Source organism: Salvelinus alpinus, chromosome 5 (genome assembly GCF_045679555.1).
Source record: "Salvelinus alpinus chromosome 5, SLU_Salpinus.1, whole genome shotgun sequence".
In the NCBI taxonomy this organism is placed as follows: domain Eukaryota; kingdom Metazoa; phylum Chordata; class Actinopteri; order Salmoniformes; family Salmonidae; genus Salvelinus; species Salvelinus alpinus.
This window is the reverse complement of record NC_092090.1, coordinates 30,958,101-30,976,415: the sequence shown is the minus strand read 5'-3', so window position 1 is coordinate 30,976,415 and position 18,315 is coordinate 30,958,101.

The window sequence follows — 18,315 nt, the reverse complement described above, 5'->3', positions numbered from 1 at the left end:
AGTGTTAATCTGCTAAATTGTAATTATTCGATTTATTGCCTACCTCATGCCTTTTGCACACATTGTATATAGATTCTCTTTTCTTTTTTTTTTTTCTTTTTTTCTACCATGTTATTGACTTGTTTATTGTTTACTCCATGTGTAACTCTGTGTTGTCTGTTCACACTGCTATGCTTTATCTTGGCCAGGTCGCAGTTGCAAATGAGAACTTGTTCTCAACTAGCCTACCTGGTTAAATAAAGGTGAAATAAAATAAAATAAAAATAAAAATCAGTCTGGTGTTTTCTGTAATGACCTTAGTGATCGCTGTTTTACAGCCTGTGTTCGTAATGGCTGCTCGGTGAAACGACCTGTCCTGATTAGTCATAGACGCTTGCTAAAAAACTTTAATGAGCAAGCCTTCCTTCATGAACTGGCCTCTGTAAAATGGTATAGAATCAGCTTGATCCTCTCTGTCGAAGACGCTTAGACCTTCTTTTTGGATATTTTCAGTGGTATTGTTAACAAACACGCCCCCATAAAGAAAATGAGAATTAAAAACAGGTTCAGCCCCTGGTTCGACTGTGATCTTGCAGAGTTACTCCACCTCAAGAGCTGCATTTGGCAAAGGCTTGGCACACGCATACTCAGGCTGACTGGCTATCGTTCAGGCAAATGAGAAATAAGTGCACTCAGGCTATCCGGAAGGCCATGCCTCCTTACCCGTCCAACATTTCCTCATCTCCCACCCCTTCTAATGCGACTATCCCCGATGCTTCTCAATCTTTTCCCCCTGCCCCGCTACAAAGTTTCTCCCTGCAGGCAGTCACTGAGTCCGAGGTGCTAAAGGAGCTCCTTAAACTTGACCCCCCAAAAACATCTGTGTCAGATGGTTTAGACCCTTTCTTCTTTAAGGTTGCTGCCCCTATCATCGCAAAACCTGTCTCTCTTTTCTGGAGAGGTTCCCATTGCTTGGAAGGCAGCCACAGTTCGTCCTTTATTTAAAGGGGGAGATCAAGCTGATCCTAACTGTTATATAGTCCTATTTCTATTTTGCCCTGTTTATCAAAAGTGTTGGAAAAACTTGTCAATAATCAACTGACTGGATTTCTTGACGTCTATAGTATTCTCTCAGATATGCAATCTGGTTTCCGCTCAGGTTATGGATGTTGCCCTTGATTCTAAGCAATATTGTGCTGCTATTTTTATTGATGGCTAAAGCTTTTGATACGGTAGACCATTCCATTCTCGTGGGCTGGCTAAGGAGTATTGGTGTCTCTGAGGAGTCTTTGGCCTGGTTTGCTAACTACCTCTCTCAAAGAGTGCAGTGTATAAAGTCAGAAAATCTGCTGTCTTAGCCACTGCCTGTCACCAAGGGAGTACCCCAAGGCTCGATCCTAGGTCCCACACACTTCTCAATTTACATCAACAACATAGCTCAGGCAGTAGGAAGCTCTCTCATCCATTTATCCATCTGGCCCCTCCCCGTATTTTGTGTTAAATGCTCTACAACAAAGCTTTCTTAGCATCCAACAAGCTTTCTCTACCCTTAACCCTGTTCTGAACACCTCCAAAACAAAGGTCATGTGGTTTGGTAAGAAGAATGCCCCTCTTCCCACAGGTGTGATTACTACCTCTGAGGGTTTAGAGCTAGAGGTAGTCACCTCATACAAGTACTTTGGAGTATGGCTAGAGGGTGCACTGTCCTTCTCTCAGCACATATCAAAGCTGCAGGCTAAAGTTAAATCTAGACTTGGTAATTGCTCCTCTTTCACCCCAGCTGCCAAACTAACCCTGATTCAGATGACCAACCTACCCATGCTAGATTACAGAGACATAATTTATAGATCGGCAGGTAAGGGTGCTCTCGAGTGGCTAGATGTTCTTTACCATTCGGCCATCATATTTGCCACCAATGCTCCTTATAGGACACATCACTGCACTCTATACTCCTCTGTAAACTGGTCATCTCTGTATACCCATCGCAAGACCCACTGGTTGATGCTTATTTATAAAAAACCTCTTAGGCCTCACTCCCCCCTATCTGAGATATCTACTGCAGCCCTCATTCTCCACATACAACACCCATTCTGCCAGTCACATTCTGTTAAAGGTCCCCAAAGCACACACATCCCTGGGTCGCTCCTCTTTTCAGATCGCTGCAGCTAGCGACTGGAACGAGCTGCAGAAAATACTAAAACTGGACAGTTTTATCTCAATCTCTTCATTCAAAGACTCAATCATGGATGCTCTTACTGGCAGTTGTGGCTGCTTTGTATGATGTATTGTTGTCTCTACCTTCTTGACCTTTGTGCTGTTGACTTTGCCCAATAATGTTTGTACCATGTTTTTGTTCTGCTACCATGTTGTGTTGCTACAATGTTGTGGTCATGTTGTGTTGCTACCATGCTGTGTTGTCATGTGTTGCTGCCTTGTTATGTTGTTGTCTTAGGTCTGACTTTATGCAGTGTTGTGTCTCTCCTGTTGTGATGTTTTTTATTTTTATTTTTATTTATTTTTTAATCCCAGGCCCCTGTCCCCGCAGGAGGCCTTTTGCCTTTTGGAAGGCCGTCATTGTAAATAAGAATTTGTTCTTAACTGACTTGCCTAGTTAAATAAAGGTTAAATAAATAAAAATCTAAGCCCCCCATTCTCTTATAGACAGAAGACTATGACATGGCAGACCAATCATCATCTCTTGGCATCACTAACCCCTCCATTATCTCAGCCAACCCTGGCTAGCCAGGAAGGATCCTATCTTTCTCCCTATATTGCTTAGTGCTTTCTCCTTGGCTAAACTAGGCTCATAATATTTTTTTAAATGAATATATACAGATCCAATACGAGTTTGTAATCAAGGCACATGAAAGTTCACATGTTCAAGAAGGCATTTTCTGAAGAAAAAAAAGAAAACAACAATAATATTCAGACACAGTTCACTGCCGGAACAGCACCTGGAAGTAAAGAACATGTAGCTACAGTAGTCACTCTATTCTCCTGACAGCTCCAGTTGCGAATGAGCAATCATTTGGTCATTTGGACCCAACTGTTGCACTGCAAAAACTGTTCAAAATATACCTGCAGCTCATTTAGTCAAATCAACATCCAATAAAAAAAACTTATTTGAGCTTTCCCAGGTGAGACGAAGTAAAGTAACTTGAGGGAATTTTAACAAAATTGGCTTCTTATAATTTAACCAAACTGAATTCCACCTGGACTGGCTGACCTCAGAGCAAAAGACGAGCTTATGCCATGAATCCAAGAAAGGGGCAATGCCTGATTGCACCTGACACTGGATCAATGAATTTTGACTAAACAATAGCTTCCAATATTGATCCAGTAATATCCAGCGCTTTGGATTGCTAAATGATCACTATCATCTCATTAGGAAAATGTTTGTCACTATCTCATCAATGGCTTGAAGCAACTACAGTCACAAACGCTTTCAACACACATTTTAGGAGTGGTGTTTGTGTTCACGCACCATTTAACCAGCTCTGTTCCCTTTCAAATGTCCAGCTCTGTTTTGTTTAAAAGTTGGCCTGCCTGAACCCTCATTCATTCTGCCAGGGCTTTCATCAGCCTTTCCCTGCCATGGTAGGGGGTACATCTTGGATCAATTCCAGTTGCATGATTAATCACTCTATTGAATAGCTTTGCCCCTGAACCTGAAACTCATTAAGCCACTGGCTCAGGTTGTCAATAGAAATAAGGTACAATTAAACGTCTCTGTTCCACGCCTCACACCAAACAGGAAGCCCACTAGTGGAGCGCGGAGCAGGTGCCACTGTCCTATTCACAGAGGGTCACTGTGAAGTCAGGAGAGCGTGTCCGCCTATGGCATGGCAGCCACTGAACACAGACCATGAAGTCTAGGAGATTTTATCATAATAGTGAGTCACAGTCTGATTCCTCAGATACCTAACCTGAAGTGGCACATGTTACGTGTAATGTCAACACAGTCATGTTTACAGAGAGGTGTTTATTTAATTACATTTGGAAAGGTCTTGGTTATTACAATCATCCTGTGCTTTATGAATGTATTTCTACCTCACAGAGATAAGATGGAGGTCTACAATCATCATCAGCTTCTCCTATCATTTTCATGCAAATGTTACTTAGTTTTGTCAAGATACAAATAATAGATGTACGGTATTTTCAACTAAAACTAAATTTCATTCGTAACCTTATCCTCGGTTCCTCTGTATTCAGAGGATTGTTTCCCTATCCCCACAGAGGGTTACCATTCAGAGGGAGCCAGAGACTTGCCAATGCATCATTTTTATACCTCAGAAATCTGAGGGATCATGATTGATGCACTGTTTTGACGTCATTCCTTCAAAGGCTCAGCATCTTTGATTTGACAGCCGGCGGAGAGAGAGGAGAGTGAGAGGAGAGGCAATAGAGTGAGGGAGGGAGGTTTTCCAGATGACAATAAAATCAGCTAGCAGCTGCTGCTTGTTCTGAGTGCTCCTCCGCGACCCTTAAGACATCAGCCTGCTCCACGCACATAATTACCTTACCACTCTCCAACACTGTGTCTCCGCTGTCCTCCTATGATGTGTGATTTTTTTTATCAATGTGAGGTTTGTTTACATGATGTGACGTCCCTTCATTTTGTTTTTATATTGTCATATTGAATGGGCTCTATCAATGTTTTAGATTTTCACGGGTGTGTAGCACTATATGGAGGGAATCATACACTGTACTGGTAGGTGTATGTCTTACCACGGACTCACATCTCTGTCTGTCACTAGTGTCATACTTTAGGACCCTCTGACATTGTCTGCCTCGTCCAAGCCTTGCTTAAGGTATTGTCTGGAAGTGAAACGCAGTTCTTCCCTTCATGACTGAGAGGTTCATGCTCTGTGTCTCTCTTCTCTGTCCTGCTGAGGCCTGGCTCAATCCAACAGCTCAGTGGGCTACTGCATTAAGCAGCACCCTGCATTCATCTTTCTCTCACTACATTCTTACCTTCTGTGGTTCATCACTACGATGCACCATTCAAGTTTAGGATGACAAAACATGGTAATTGAATGGGTAAGGTAAAAACTTTTATGCAGAGTCATTTATTTGTCGAGTACAGATCATGGCCTTAATTTTGGTACCAACATGCATACAGTGTTGCTGTAGTACCACTAGTGTTAAAACAGCAAGTCAAACCCCAAAAGACACATAAATCACATCACGTTTAGTGTTTGGAAAAACAATTGAAGCTATTAACCAAACACAGGCATGGAAAGTTGTGTCATTGGCTATAATTGTGATGGCATAGTTGGAATGCCTAAGTCTACTCCCTCATCAATCAGGTGGATGGGTTATGGGATGCATGTGTAACGGATGTGAAATGGCTAGCTAGTTAGCGGGTATGCGCTAATAGCGTTTCAATCAGTTACGTCACTTGCTCTGAGACTTGAAGTAGGGTTTCCCCTTGCTCTGCAAGGGCAGCGGCTTTTGTGGAGCGATGGGTAACGACGCTTCGTGGGTGACTGTTATTGATGCGTGCAGAGGGTCCCTGGTTCGCGCCCGTGTCGGGGCGAGGGGGCGGTCTAAAGTTATACTGTTAAACATGCATGTCTTATATGGTCAGATAATGAACATTGTTTACATTAATCATCATTTACAGTAATCCCAATAACATCAGTATGTTGATGATCTTCATTGAATGACCTTTTTCCCAGTTGCATGGCCGTAAAGTGTTGGCTTATTCTTCAACATTCCTAATAAGGCTTTACCTCATAGTAGGTTTAGTAGTGACATTCTAGGGTTCTTAGTAATGAGTACAGTCACCCATTCCAAAGGCTGTTGGCTTTCCAATGATAACATTTACATAGCAAGGAAACAATGTCAATGAAAGGATTCAAGAAATAGGGGCCATGTCATATATTTATACCAACAAATTGGGGTTGTGCCAGCAACAGAAAAGTATCTGTTAACTCAATGCAGATATTTTGGTTCTTTGCATTGCTTACAATCCACTCTGTCTTTTTGTTTTTCTCTCCATCTCTCTCCATTGGTTTCTCCCTGTTTCCCCCTCCTCTTAGTTTAATTCTCACCTCCAGCTCCTGCAACCGCAGCCTGGCTGACTCATCGGCCCCATCATTAAGCTCTTGCCAAATCTCCCTGATTAAATGGTAAAGGATGAGAATAATGAGCTCTGTTGAGCACCCCTGGCCTCCTGCACGTTTTGGGATAAACAGGAGGCAAATATTAGCCGCTGGAGGCCACACAGGTGGCCATAAAACATAAAGGTGTATTTCTAAAGCTTCACTCACATTTCTCAAGGCTGGGGCTATTTAAAGCTAGGAGGTAAGAGGTAGATTGGTGCATGGGGAGCTAGGGAGTTGGTGTGGTCGTCAGTGAGTGTGTTAGAGCACAACAGCTTACATCAAAGCTAAGATGCATTAGTTCTCATGCCAGCCCCCTCCTTTTCTTCACCTACAAATACATGACGTTTCCTCCATGTCATAAAGAGTGAAACTTTTGGAGGGGGAGTTAACCAGGCTGTGAAGCTAACACCTGCATCAGTATCAGTAACCATGGAGATGATGACTTCCACAGTGAATTATCTTCTATCCATCGATATTAAGGTATCACATGCAAATGCTCATCACTGGCTAGTTATTTGCATGTAGCTGACGAATCACTGCACCTTATATGAAACACTTACATCTCCTGAATGTATTCCAATTCAGAAAACATGACAGACATGTTTGGTTATGAAATATAATTGTGTGCTTATGGGTTGTTGGTTTGTTGCATGTGATGCCTTGTCCTGCATACTGGAGTGCATTGATGGCTGTGTCTCTCAGCTCACTGATCTAATTCAGATCAGTGGTCTATCTCCCTGCATGACTTGCGGCTTTAAGTGGCCCATATTGACACTTTGGGACACATATCAATACAATTTTCTCAAACATCCTCCTGTATCTAGTGTGTACGTAAAACCTAAGGACTGCAACAGACTCCACAGAGCAACTCTTCAGATTTTTGGATGATGATACCGAAATTAATTGCCACTCATTGCTAGTCTTAGGGATTTTGATATTGCTTTTATCTGCTGCTTGATTTGAATGAAAAACACTGCACTCCACTGGAGAGGAAATCAAATGCACTAAAATAACTTCTCTCTATGTAGCTTTAGAGGAATTTATAGCACATTGAGTCAACCACCTCATCGCCTTCCTATCTCAGAGACACACTAAACACGTTTTTCTGTGTAGCGCAATATAAAGAGTTTAATTCACCTCTTCATATCTGAAACTCATTATCATAACTATGTTTGAAGCATTTCAAAAGCAATTTGTCATTGATTTTGTTCCCCCTCTTTCTCTCTTTGTTTTTCCTATTTCGTTCTAAGACATGTGCAATAAAATAATCAGTATCCTGTAGTCCGGCAATGGAGACAAAGTCCTTCTCTATGTGTGGAATAAGGCAGGGGGTGTAGGGGGATGAGTCATCCACAGGAGCGAGGCATGGAAATAAGGAATCTGGAGACTATGTGGCCTCTTGCTGAGATGAAAACATGAGACTTCTGAGCATTAGACACGGTCCTGCAGAACAAAGACAGCCAAAATGATCACTGTAACGACGTGTCGATACACACTCTTCATTGATTTATATTGGTTGTGATAAATTACAAAGATATATTTTACTTTATAAGGACAATGCTAAATTAAGGCTACCTAGCTTGCTAGGACAGAACAGATCAGATCAATTAGCACTGAGGTGTGAAGTGAGAGGTGTCAAAGCCCTTGAGCCCAACAATGGTAGGAGAGTTTTACAGCCTCCCCCACCCAATTGCAGAGGCCTTTGAAGCCCCCTCCATCTGTGCAGAGGTCATTACAATACAGTACCCTCTGGATTCATCTCTATTTTGAAATGATATGCAGCCAGTACACTTCAAATGTAAATTACCTTAATAAGAAAAAATATTGTTGCTTTGATCATATCAGAAGATATCCTCCTCGCAATCTCCAAAATACAACAGCCACAGGACAACTTTGTTTGGATAACGTAAAAGACCATTTGCCAAAACTGAAGAGATATAACTAGATAACGACCTCCTTTTCCATGTGGAAAAGAAACGGTGGACAGAGACTTGCTAGCTACGTTAGGTAGCTAACTGGGATTTTCTACAAGGAATCTGCCTCCTGAAAAATGCTTCTCCCAAGTGGGTGTGACACCTAATTCCGTTGCCTGCTGCACTGCTGCTTGGATTCCGCCTTGCGATCTGTTCACCGTCTGCCCTGGCCTGTCTCCCCCTGTCTGGTACATGTACCCCCACCATGCTCCCCCCTCTCTCCCAAGCATTTGCTCGCCTCCAGCACACACGCACTGTTGGGGCGAGTGACTCTGAACTTACAATGGCTAGCCCAAATTCGTTATATTTTTTTATTGTGCTTTATGCTATTTGCCTCATGACTCCTGCATGCTTTGTTGACTATGATCTTGCTTGTTTACCAAACCATTGGACAGACTATGTTTGTTCCCACACTCGGGACTCTAACTCTCTATTTGTTACACGGACTCTTGGCCTACGATCCTATTCTAACCACCTCTTGCCGGCTTTGTATTAATCTTACCTGATGAAATTGCTGTACAATATGATCTTGTTGCCATAAATCAACACTGCAGAGCTCTTCTGCCATGCCATGACTGTATTACTGCTGATGATATCTGGAAATGTGCATGTACACCCTGGCCCATCTACTGTTGCTAGCCCTAATTCTGCTCTGATATCTGCTTCACTGATTTCTGCTCTCGTAAAAGCCTGGGTTTTCTGCATGTTAAAACTAGAAGCTTATTACCTAAAATGTATCAATTGAAAGTCCGGGTTCACAGCTCCAATCCAGATATGACGATATGACGTGGGTTAAGACAGTGTTTTGAACACTGATGTTAACCCGAGTGGCGCAGCAGTCTAAGGCACTGCATCTCAGCGCAAGAGGCGTCACTACAGACGCCTAGTTAAATGAAGGTAAAAAAAAAACAGATTGGCAAGACAGATCTTCCAAAGGTGGTGGATTGGCAATCTTTACCAAGGAACACCTTCGGTGCTCAAGTCTGTCCCCAAACAATTTGATTTGCTGGTTTTAGGCATTAAACTTTCAAATAGCTCTTTGTTGACTGTTGCTGTGTGTTATCGTCCACCATCAGCCCCGGCCTGTACCCTAAATGCCCTAAGATCTCTCCTGGCCCCTTACACTAAGTCTGAATTTGTCCTGCTAGGTGACCAAAACGGGGACATGCTTAAACCACCTGACCAAGTCCTAAAGCAGTGGGATTCCCTAAATCTTTCTCAGATGATCACCAATCCCACAAGGTATGACTCCAAACACCCAGAAAAGGCTACTCTCCTTGATGATATCCTCACAAATAATCCTGATAGGTATCAGTCTGGTGTTTTCTGTAATGACCTTAGTGATCACTGTTTTACAGCCTGAGTTAGTAATGACTGCTCAGTGAAATTACCTGTCCTGATTAGTCATAGATGCTTGCTAAAACACTTTAATGAGCAAGCCTTCCTTCATGAACTAGCCTCTGTAAAATGGTATAGAATCAGCTTGATCATTTCTGTCGAAGACGCTTGGATCTTCTTTTTTGATATTTTCAGTGGTTAACAAACATGTTCAGCCCCTGGTTCGACCGTGATCTGGCAGAGTTACTCCACCTCAAGTATTCCATTTGGTGAAAGTGTAACGTTCGTCTGTTGAAGAAGGTTCGGACCAAAGCGCAGCGTGGTGAGTGTTCATGCTTTTATTAAAACTGAACACTTAAACAAAAATAACAACGAGAATACACGAAACCGAAACAGTCCTGTCAGGTGAAAAACACTAAACAGAAAACAACTACCCACAAAGCATAGGCGGAAAAAGCTACCTAAGTATGGTTCTCAATCAGAGACAACGATAGACAGCTGCCTCTGATGAGAACCACACCCGGCCAAACACAAAGAAATACAAAACATAGTCAATGAACATAGAATGCCCACCCAAATCACACTCTGACCAAACCAAAATAGAGACATAAAAAGCTCTCTACGGTCAGGGCTTGACAGAAAGGCTCGGCACATGCATACTCAGGCTGACTGGCCCTCGTTCAGGCAAATGAGAAATAAGTGCACTCAGGCTATCCGGAAGGCCAAAGTTAGTTACTTTAAAGAGCAGTTATCTCTCTGTGGGTCTAACCCCAAGAAGGTCTGGAAAACAGTTAAAGACCTGGAGAATAAACCCTCCTCACAGCTGCCCATGTCACTTAATGTTGATGATGTGGTTGTTGTATTAGAAGCAGTGGGAGATGAGGAAATGTTGGACGGGCAAGGAGCACATGGCTGGGCTCTTTAATCACCACTTCATTAAGTCAGTATTCCTATTTGACTCAGCCATGCCTCCATGCCCGTCCAACATGTCCTCATCTCCCACCCCTTCTAATACGACTAGTCCCGTTGCTCCTTCCTCTTTTTCACCTGCCTCGCTACAAAGTTTCTCCCTGCAGGCGGTCACTGAGTCCGAGGTGCTAAAGGAGCTTCTTAAACTTTACCCCCCCCAAAAAAAACATCTGGGTCAGGTGGTTTAGACCCTTTCTTCTTTAAGGTTGCTGCCCCTATCATCGCAAAGCCTATCTCTGAACTTTTTAACCTCTCTCCTCTCTGGGGAGGTCCCATTGCTTGGAATGCAGCGTCGGTGGGTCATTTATTTAAAGGGGGAGATCAAGCGGGCAGCGATCGGTTGAAGAGCAACTTTTCAGGGAAGTTAGGAACCAACATACACAGGCAGGTAGGAAAGCTAAGGCTAGCTTTTTCAAACAGAAATTTGCATCCTGTAGTACAAACTCAAAAAGTTCTGGGACACTGTAAAGTCCATGGAGAATAAGAGCACCTCCTCCCAGCTGCCCACCGCACTGAGGCTAGGAAACACTGTCACTACCGATAAATCCACAATAATTGAGAATTTCAATAAGCATTTTTCTACAGCTGTTCATGCTTTCCACCTGGCTACCCCTACCCCGGTCAACAGCCCTGCGCTCCCCACAGCAACTCGCCCAAACCTCCCTCACTTCTCCTTCACCCAAATCCAGATAGCTGATGTTCTGAAAGAGATGCAAAATCGGGACCCCTACAAATCAGCCGGGCTAGACAATCTGGACCCTCTCTTTCTAAAATGATCAGCCGAAATTGTTGCAACCCCTATTACTAGCCTGTTCAATCTCTCTTTCATATCGTCTGAGATTCCCATAGATTGGAAAGCTGCCGCGGTCATCCCCCTCTTCAAAGGGAGAGACACTCTAGACCCAAACTGCTACAGACCAATATCTATTCTACCCTGCCTTTCTAAGGTCTTTGAAAGACCTTTCCCAACAAAAGTGTTGGTAAAAAATTATTGATGTCTATAATATTCTCTCTGGTATGCAATCTGGTTTCCGCTCAGGTAATGGACGTGTCACTGCAACCTTAAAGGTCTTAAATTATGTCACCATTGCCGTTGATTCTAAGCAATGTTGTGCTGCTATTTTTATTGACCTGGTCAAAGCTTTTGATACAGTATCAAATCAAATCAAATGTATTTATAATGCCCTTCTTACATCAGCTGATGTCACAAAGTGCTGTACAGAAACTCAGCCTAAAACCCCAAACAACAAGCAATGCAGGTGTAGAAGGACGGTGGCTAGGTAAAACTCCCTAGAAAGGCCAGATACTAGGAAGAAACCTAGAGAGGAACCAGGCTATGAGAGGTGGCCAGTCCTCTTCTGGCTGTGCCGGGTGGAGATTATAACAGAGCATGGCCAAGATGTTCAAATGTTCATAGATGACCAGCAGGTTAAAATAATAATAATCACAGTGGTTGTCGAGGGTGCAACAGGTCAGCACCTCAGGAGTAAATGTCAGTTGGCTTTTCATAGCCGATCATTCAGAGTATCTCTAATGTTCCTGCTGTCTCCAGAGAGTTGAAAACAGCAGGTCTGGGACAGGTAGCACGTCCGGTGATCAAGTCAGGGTTCCATAGCCGCAGGCAGAACAGTTGAAACTGGAGCAGCAGCACGGCCAGGTGGACTGGGGACAGCAAGGAGTCATCAGACCAGGTAGTCCTGAGGCATGGTCCTAGGGCTCAGGTCCTCCGAGAGAGAGAGAAAGAAAGAAAGAAAGAAAGAAAGAAAGAAAGAAAGAAAGAAAGAAAGAAAGAAAGAAAGAAAGAAAGAAAGAAAGAAAGAGAGAATTAGAGAGAGCATACTTAAATTCACACAGGACACCAGATAAGACAGGAGAAATACTCCAGATATAACAGACTGACCCTAGCCCCCCAACACATAAACTACTGCATCATAAATACTGGATGCTGAGACAGGAGGGGTCGGGAGACACTGTGGCCCCATCCGACGATACCCCCGGACTGGGCCAAACAGGCAGGATCTAACCCCACCCACTTTGCCAAAGCACAGCCCCCACACCATTAAAGGGATATCTTCAACCACCAACTTACCATCCTGAGACAAGGCAGAATATAGCCCACAAAATATAGCCCACACCACGGCACAACCCAAGGGGGGGCGCCAACCCGGACAGGAAGATCACGTGCATGACTCAACCCACTCAAGTGACGCACCCCTCCTAGGGATGGCATGGAAGAGCACCAGTAAGCCAGTGACTCAGCCCCTGTAATAGGGTTAGATGCAGAGAATCCCAGTGGAGAGAGGGGAACCGGCAAGACAGAGACAGCAAGGGGGGTTCGTTACCCCAGTGCCTTTCCGTCCACCTTCACACTCCTGTGCCAGACTACACTCAATCATAGGACCTACTGAAGAGATGAGTCTTCAATAAAGTCTTCAATAAAGGTTGAGACCGAGTCTGCGTCTCTCAAATGGGTAGGCAGACCATTCCATAAAAATGGAGCTCTATAGGAGAAAGCCCTGCCTCCAGCTGTTTGCTTAGAAATTCTAGGGACAGTAAGGAGGCCTACGTCTTGTGACTGTAGCGTACGTGTAGGTATGTACGGCAGGACCAAATTGGAAAGATAGGTAGGAGCAAGCCCATGTAATGCTTTGTAGGTTAGCAGTAAAACCTTGAAATCAGCCCTTGCCTTTACAGGAAGCCAGTGTAGAGAGGCTAGCACTGGAGAAATATGATCAAATATTTTGGTTCTAGTCAAGATTCCAGCAGCCGTGTTTAGCACTAACTGAAGTTTATTTAGTCCTTTATCCAGGTAGCCAGAAAGGAGAGCATTGCAGTAGTCTAACCTAGAAGTGACAAAAGCATGGATTCATTTTTCTGCATCATTTTTGGACAGAAAGTTTCTGATTTTTGCAATGTTACGTAGATGGAAAAAAAGTTGTCCTTGAAACAGTCTTGATATGTTCGTCAAAAGAGAGATCAGGGTCCAGAGTAACGCCGAGGTCCTTCACAGTTTTATTTGAGACGAATGTACAACCATCAAGATTAATTGTCAGATTCAACAGAAGATCTCTTTGTTTCTTGGGACCTAGAACAAGCATCTCTGTTTTGTCCGAGTTTAAAAGTAGAACATTTGCAGCCATCCACTTCCTTATGTCTGAAACACAGGCTTCTAGCGAGGGCAATTTTGGGCTTCGCCATGTTTCATCGAAATGTACAGCTGTGTGTCATCCGTATAGCAGTGAAAGTTAACATTATGTTTCCGAATGACATCACCAAGAAGTAAAATATATAGTGAAAACAATAGTGATCCTAAAACGGAACCTTGAGGAACACCAACATTTACAGTTGATTTGTCAGAGAACAAACCATCCACAGAGAAAACTGATATCTTTCCGATAGATAAGATCTAAACCAGGCCAGAACATGTCCATGTAGTTCAATTTGCATTTCCAATCTCTCCAAAAGAATGTGGTACAGTAGGCCATTCCACTCTTGTGGGTCGGTTAAGGAGTATTGGTGTCTCTGAGGGGTCTGTGGCCTGGTTTGCTAACTACCTCTCTCAAAGAGTGCAGTGTATAAAGTCAGAACATCTGCTGTCTCAGCCACTGCCTGTCACCAAGGGAGTACCCCAAGGCTCGATCCTAGGTCCCACACACTTCTCAATTTACATCAACAACATAGCTCAGGCAGTAGGAAGCTTGTTCATCCATTTATATGCAGATGATACAGTCTTATACTCAGCTGGCCCCTCCCTGGATTTTGTGTTAAATGCTCTACAACAAAGATTTCTTAGTGTCCAACAAGATTTCTCTGCCCTTAACCCTGTTCTGAACACCTCCAAAACAAAGGTAATGTGGTTTGGTAAGAAGAATGGCCCACTCCCCACCGGTGTGATTACTACCTCTGAGGGTTTAGAGCTAGAGATAGTCAGCTCTTACAAGTACTTGGGAGTATGGCTAGACGGTACACTGTCCTTCTCTCAGCACATATCAAAGCTGCAAGCTAAGGTTAAATCTACACTTGGTTTCCTCTATCGTAATCACTCCTCTTTCACCCCAGCTGCCAAACTAACCCTGATTCAGATGACCATCCTACCCATGCTAGATTTGAGACATAATTTATAGAACGGCAAGTAAGGATCCTCTCGAGCAGCTATATGTTCTTTACCATTAACCTCACTAGGGTATGTGGGATGGTAGCGTCCCACCTCGTCAACAGCCAGTGAAACTGCAGGGCGCCAAATTCAAAACAACAGAAATCCCATAATTAAAATTCCTCAAACATACAAGTATTTTACACCATTTTAAAGATACACTTGATGTACATCCAGCCACAGTGTCCAATTTCAAAAAGGCTTTACGACGAAAGCACACCAAACAATTATGTTAGGTCAGAGCCAAGTCACAGAAAAACACAGCCATTTTTCCAGCCAAAGAGAGCAGTCACAAAAAGCAGAAATAGAGATAAAATTAATCACTAACCTTTGATGATCTTCATCAGATGACACTCATAGGACTTCATGTTACACAATACATGTATGTTTTGTTCTGGAAAGTTCATATTTATATCCCAAAATTTTACATTGGCGCGTTATGTTCAGTAGTTCCACAACATCCGGTGATTTTGCAGAGAGCCACATCAATTTACAGAAATACTCATAATAAACATTGCTAAAAGATACAACTGTTAAGCATGGAATTTTAGATCCACTTCTCCTTAATGCAACCGCTGTGTCAGATTTCAAAAAAACTTTACGGAAAAAGCACACCATGCAATAATCTGAGTACAGCGCTCAGAGATCAAAACAACCCAAATAGATATCCGCCATGTTGTGTAGTCAACAGAAGTCAGAAATAGCATTATAAATATTCACTTACCTTTGATGATCTTCATCAGAATGCACTCCCAGGAATCCCAGTTCCACAATAAATGTTTGTTTTGTTCGATAATGTCCATTTATGTCCAAATACCTCTTTTTTGTTTGTGCGTTTAGCCCAGTAATCCAAATTCATGACGCGCGATCACTAGGTGCAGGCGAAAAGTCAAAAAGTTCCGCTACAGTCCGTAGAAACATGTCAAACGATGTATAGAATCAATCTTTAGGATGTTTTTAACATAAATCTTCAATATTGTTCCAACCGGAGAATTCCTTTGTCTTCAGAAATGCAATGGAACGCAAGCTAACTATCACGTGAACGCGCGTGGCCAGCTCGTGGCTCTCTGGCAGACCTCTGACTCATTACCCTCTCATTCGCCCCCCCCCCCCCTTCACAGTAGAAGCATCAAACAAGGTTCTAAAGACTGTTGACATCTAGTGGAAGCCTTAGGAAGTGCAATATGACCCCATAGACACTGTGTATTTGATAGGCAAAGAGTTGAAAAACAACAAACCTCAGATTTCCCACTTCCTGGTTGGATTTCTTCTCAGGTTTTTGCCTGCCATATGAGTTCTGTTATACTCACAGACATCATTCAAACAGTTTTAGAAACTTCAGAGTGTTTTCCATCCAAATATACTAATAATATGCATATTCTAGCTTTTATGGCTGAGTAGCAGGCAGTTTAATTTGGGCACGCTTTTCATCCAAAATTCCCAATGCTGCCCCCTACCCTAGAGAAGTTAAGCCATCAGATTTGCCACCAATGCCCCTTATAGGACACATCACTTCACTCTATACTCCTCTGTAATGTGGTCATCTCTGTATACCTGTCTCAAGACCCACTAGTTGATGTTTATTTATAAAACCCTCTTAGGCCTCACTCCCCCCTATCTGAGATACCTACTGCAGCCCTGATCCTCCACATACAACACCCGTTCTGCCAGTCACATTCTGTTTAAGGTCCCCAAAGCACACACATCCCTGGGTCGCTCCTCTTTTCAGTTCGCTGCAGCTAGTGACTGGAACGAGCTTCAAAAAACACTCAAACTGGACAGTTTTATCTCAATCTCTTCATTCAAAGACTCAATCATGGACACTCTTACTGACAGTTGTGGCTGCTTTGTATGATGTATTGTTGTCTCTACCTTCTTGCCCTTTGTGCTGTTGTCTGTGCCCAATAATGTTTGTACCATGTTTTGTGCTGCTACCATGGTGTGCTGCTGCCATGTTGTGTTGCTAAATCAAATCAAATTTATTTATATAGCCCTTCTTACATCAGCTGATATCTCAAGGTGCTGTACAGAAACCCAGCCTAAAACCCCAAACAGCAAGCAATGCAGGTGTTGTGTTGCTACCATGTTGTTGTCATGTTGTGTTGCTACCATGCTGTGTTGTCATGTGTTGCTGCCATGATATGTTGTTGTCTTAGGTCTCTCTTTATGTAGTGTTATGGTGTCTCTCTTGTCGTGATGTGTGTTTTGTCCGATATTTTTATTTAATTTTTAATTCCATCCGCCATCCCCGCAAGAGGCCTTTTGCCTTTTGGTCGAATTTGTTCTTTAACTGTCTTGCCTAGTTAAATAAAGGTTAAATAAATAAATACAAGTAAATACAAAATATTGGTTATTTTACGATACAACAGGGGGAGAGATTTTAGGGTTACACATTCAAAATGGCTTTGATCTTCTACATGAGCCCATACACATGCAGCAGCATGATGTTCTGTGGATTTGACTTGGTATTAAAGGAAGGGGGAGCATGTTGTTAGCTATTGTCATCCTTGTAGTGCTGGCAACAGTCTCCCACTCGTCGTGATCGATGTTAGGGCAATTCCATCCCCTTTCAACATAATTTTCATGATCTCCAGCACAATACCAGTGTCAACATATGTGAAAACGGTGCATTTTTATGTTTTGTAGAAAACATATATAAAGTTAAAAAGATCTACCCAATGATAAAGTGATTTTCAAACACTATAATATTCGCAGCAGGTGTTGCAGGTGTTGAAAATCACTGTTTTTCATTCTTTTAATCCTACCCTGTGATGTCAAAGAGAAGCATTTGTTATCTTTTTCAACACAGATCATAGAAACACGCCGTTTTGACACATGTAGACACTGGTATGGTGTTGGAGATCATGAATATGAGGTTGAAAAGTGCCGGAAATGCCCTTTAAGGGGCAATTTCCCTTTTATAATTTATCTTTACAAGCTCCATAAGGTTGATGTGGAATCATGTCGGGGAGAGAGGGTGAATGTCAAGGTTTCCCACGGACACATGGAGTTATCTTCTCAGTACAGAGCCTCGTTCAGCTACAACCCCTGGTCAAGTGACCCATGAGTAACAACCCCTGCTCTATTTCAGAGCTGTGTTGTTCTCCTATTCCTGTGTTGGTTTAATGAATGAAAGAGAGGTTCATGGGGTGGAAAGTCACATGTTGAAACATCCTAGGCAAGTGTTAGATGAAAGTGGTAATTAAGCCAGACACATTCGTGGCGCATAATTTATCGCCTTTCTAAAAATATCATAGGTTCCATCAAAAGTCTATTAAATCACTGTAAATAGCATTAGTATTTTGTTATAAGAAGGGAGAAAAGAAACCAGACTTGTTGTCAGTCAGTTTATCCTAAAACATGGTATTTAATGACAATACTGATCCATCTGTCCACCGCAACAGACATCTCAAATCAAATCAAATCAACGTTTATTTGTCACGTGCGCCGAATACAAGAGGTGTAGACCTTACAGTGAAATGCTTACTTACAGGCTCTAACCAATATTGTGAAAAAAAGGAATGTGTGTGTGTGTGTGTGTGTGTGTGTGTGTGTGTGTGTGTGTGTGTGTGTGTGTGTGTGTGTGTGTGTGTGTGTGTGTGTGTGTGTGTGTGTGTGTGTGTGTGTGTGTGTGTGTGTGTGTGTGGGTAAGTACAGAAATAAAACAACAGCAAAAAGACATTTGAAAATAAGAGTAGCAAGGCTATATACAGGCACCGGTTAGTCAGGCTTATTGAGGTAGTATGTACATGTAGGTATGGTTAAAGTGACTAAGCATATATGATGAACAGAG